The sequence below is a fragment of the Solanum tuberosum genome, unplaced genomic scaffold (genome assembly GCF_000226075.1).
Source record: "Solanum tuberosum cultivar DM 1-3 516 R44 unplaced genomic scaffold, SolTub_3.0 scf00361, whole genome shotgun sequence".
Taxonomy (NCBI): domain Eukaryota; kingdom Viridiplantae; phylum Streptophyta; class Magnoliopsida; order Solanales; family Solanaceae; genus Solanum; species Solanum tuberosum.
Window position 1 is genome coordinate 39,637 of NW_006239286.1, and position 4,316 is coordinate 43,952.

Consider the following 4,316-nt stretch of genomic DNA (forward strand, 5'->3'; position numbering starts at 1 on the left):
TATTTATTTTTTGTTGACAAAATATATAAGCCCTTTTTAAAAAAATATATATATATTCTTAGAGGGTGATAATTTTAGCCTTATATATTTCTAAAGTTAATTATTTTAGCTTTTATAACTAATCTCAAATTTAGTTAGAAATCCCAATTTATGAGTTTTATTTTTTTCCTACTTAAACACCTAAATGAATATTACTTCACCCTTTTGAACTTTATTTGGACATCTTTTAAATCTATAAGCCCTTCTTTTCAACTTAAGAAGCCTAAAAGAATGTTATAAGTAAAAATGCTAACCCGTTTTTTAAGAAAATATCTTTTGTAACATTTGTTCTAAAAGGTGTCTCAACTAAATTCATAAACAAATAATATCAGTTCACATAAAATAAGCTTCAAAATAAAAGACAAACAATATATCAAAAACTTGTAAGTAAAGGTTAGCCAATATATCCAAACAATATAATTAAGACTCGAAAAGAGGAAGGCTAAGAAATATTGGATTCCTAATTTGCAAGACTCCAAGCATTGCGATGATCCTAATTTGCTATTGGCCTAATACTTTAGGCCAATAACGAGTTCCAAAGTAGAAACTCCAGCTCTCCGGTTGTACATGAAATATAAAAAGACGAAAAGAATTAGCAAATGGACTCTATGTTTATCAAAATACATAATAAACAATATTATGTAGTCACGTGCATATGAATATTTTTTATAATATGATGGAAGGTTTAATGTATCTGCAACCTTTTCTGAAGCATAGGAGCATACGTTTATTCTCTTAAGCCTAATAAAACAAACAAACAGTACTATATGTGGTTCCTAAATAAAGAATACATGCTTAATCCTATCCCCACAAGATTACAAAGATGACCAGCAAATAATAAGATAAAATACGAAGTGGGGGGTCCAATACTTAGAGTGGAATTAAGATGACATAAATACATGGGACAAGGGCTAAGTTCACAGAATCATGTATGACGCCAAAATGAAAAATATCTTAGACTATTGACATATGGATTAATGAGACTATCAATTGATAGACTAAGTTCAACTACATCAGAAGCAAAACAGTATGCTTTAACAGAGGATTCTTCTAGTCACAACAGAGAGAGGAAAAAAGTTTTCTAAAGTTAACCATGTAGACAAATTTCAAGATAGATTAGGATTTCAAAAAGCAAACAATTATCAAAAGAAAATACGTATGCTAGTACCACGGCTTGTCAACATGGTGAGTAAATCTTGCTTGACACAAACTACGAAATCTTAACAAAACGAGTTCGAAGCCGAACATACTCTTACTCTTAGATTCATTTAGATAGGGTTGATAAGGAAACTTCGAGACATAATTCGTAATTAAGGGAGTGCATGATTAAGTCGTTGGGGGTATTTTGAGCATACTTTGAAAGAAAACAAAGAAAAAAATATAATCGATTATATCCAGATGCAAAAAATAGATGTTGACTCTTATTACAAAAAAACAATTTGATTACACAAGGTCATAGCATAGAGAATTTTGCACAACAAAGAACCACTATAACGAATTTCGAACTTATTAGTCTAACAGGAGTAATACTAACTAAAGGGCAAAACACATTGTTGGTGACGACTCATTCATTGAAGCATGTTGGTGAAAACCGGAAATAATGTTTAAAGGATAGCCACTGGGACATTAAGACCACATACGAAACAATGCAGGTGGTAGTTTCGTGGAAGGAATTACACAGTAAAGAGGAAACCAGCATATACACTGCCAAACTAGAAAAATAAGAAAAGAAATATCTGGTCAAATATCCATTAATAACCGTGAGGTCCTCCTACATGCATATGTCATTTACACACACACACAAAAAATCTGCTCGTCATGAGTATATATTCTAGCTCATATCGTCCATTCTACGTACATAAGATTTGATAATCCCATGAATTATAATGAAAAGAGCAAAGTGTAATCTCGACCGAGTTAATTATTCTAAAACAGATGTAAAATAGGAATTGAGAAGAGTTACGAATGTTTAGACATTCTTACATTCATTTTTGGGAACCGAAAATAGAGTAAAGGAGGCAAGTAACGATCTGATTTAACAATGTTATAAAGCAAAGCAAAGATATTTCCAGAGAGGATGAAATACGAGAAGGGAAATAGATCAAGATGGATTATACTTGAGTTGGTTCAATTTGTGATCAAGTTAATAAGTAAATGCTCATTTAGCTTCCTTGATTTTACGTGAACATAGGCAAATTTATTATGACTCGACAGCTTTTGAAAGGAGAAATCAAAAAATGCAGCTGTCCAATTCCTCATATTAAAAAAAGCTATCCTAATTTAATACTCCCACACTGCCATCCATAAAGAACCAACATAAGAGAGGAAATTCATTCCATACTGAGAAGTTGAACCAGTAGCAGGTGAAGGACATGATTTTAAGTGCTAAAATGTCTCATTCACATTTAGAAAAATGATTATTTGGACAAAGCTTGGTTATACTTGAAGGAGTAAACAAAATTTAGAATTGAGACTCCTCAAACTTTAAATGGAATTGTCTTGCGAAACAACAAAATAACTCATGAGATATCTAAGGTGCAACACCTTGGCCTAAACTTGGATATCACTTAGCAGCAGAGAGCAACACGAATCAAGCTAACTAAACATTCCACGAAATTCATATGTAAAACTCAGAATCAGTAACATAGGCAGGTGTGATGTCTTCTAAGCCGATTTCAACTCGAATTTTCATTAACAACACAGGAAGATACCAATTTATATGGCTTAGAGACAACCAGTTAAAGTACAAATCTTAGGACAAGAAAGCAGACCATATCTTTTTTTTTTTTTTTCACATAGGACTGATTTAACCAAATCGTAACCGTGGTAGCTAAGTTCAAACAGAGAGCAAACTCCTCAACTCGACCTTTAAATCTCATAACATTACACTCTTAGTTACATGAACATGTAGAAATTTCAAACAAGAATAGTGATCTGATTTCAATTATGTAGATGACATAACATCGATTCGACTTAAGTTTACTGCCTGAAATTAGTTTATGTGTACAAAATACATCTAAGAGGCAGCGTTTACATTTAGAGAAATAAAAACACATACATAATCAGATTGGTAAATCAACAGTCCCTCTCATTGACCACAAATCTTTACTAACATTTTTTACAACTAAACGAATTTAGATGGGCAAAATTGAGATAACGACACAAAACTATATTCTTATTTTCAGAAACCGAAAGCAAAATGTAAGACGAGGGTGATTACTGACCTTGTGTAGAGCAGCAAACTAGGCTTTGACGTCAAAATTTCAACTGCGGACTCGAACTCCAACTCGAAGAAGAAACGAAAACAGAGAACAAAAGATTTTCGGATTGTCTTTGGACGTTTTTTTGATGATTTCCCAATGGTTGTTCCAGATTTTTCCGGATCTCTGGATGAGTTTCCCGTTTTTGAGAACCCAAGGGGTCTTTTTATAGGTAATTTTGGAGAGGCTTCCACTCTCATACCCATAAGATTAAGGGTGAGATGAACCAAAATCCGATGGTTCTTCGCATCCCCCCACTTTTCAGGCGGAGCAATGATGATGGTCGAGACTTCTAGGCCTGCTTTGGGTCAAAAATAAATCGGAAAAGATGTAAAGTTGATAGAAAGGGGGCTGTGATTGATAGAGGATAGGGAGATATATTGAAAACCACCGGAAATTGCCATTTTCCGGTGGTTTGTAGGCGGAATCGATGGGAGAGGAGAGGAAAAGAGTTTGATGGGAAGAGAAACGTATGGGGAAGAAGGAAAACGTTTCTGGGAAAGGGAAGAAGCTTGACAGGCGATGGGATTGTACTTATTTTGGGAAAAGATGAAAAACTTGGGATTTAATTTGGGCCGTCCGATCACTTGATCGGACGGTTGGTAAAAAATAGAGAGTTTAAAAATAAATAATATATATATAAAATAGTAAAAGGATGAATTAATTAAGGCCATTAGATTAGATTGTAAGGCTGAGATCGAATCTAAAGAAGCACAATCCATGTGCTCGCCTACGTGGCATACACGGATTGGCCGGTTTAATAAGACTTGGATTGTCAAATTTGCTCAAATTGAATTCATTTAAATTATAACTACTTTCTTTATTAAATAGCCATAAGTGATAATTATTTTGCAAGATTAACTTATTTGATAAAATTAGTCACTCTTAAAATTAAATTAAGATAAATTAGTAACTCATTAATTAATTAAGCTTTCTAATTTTGAACAATGTACGAAAAATATCTATTGCGACAAAGGAATTATATTTGAACCAAAATAGATTCAATTCTTAAGAAGA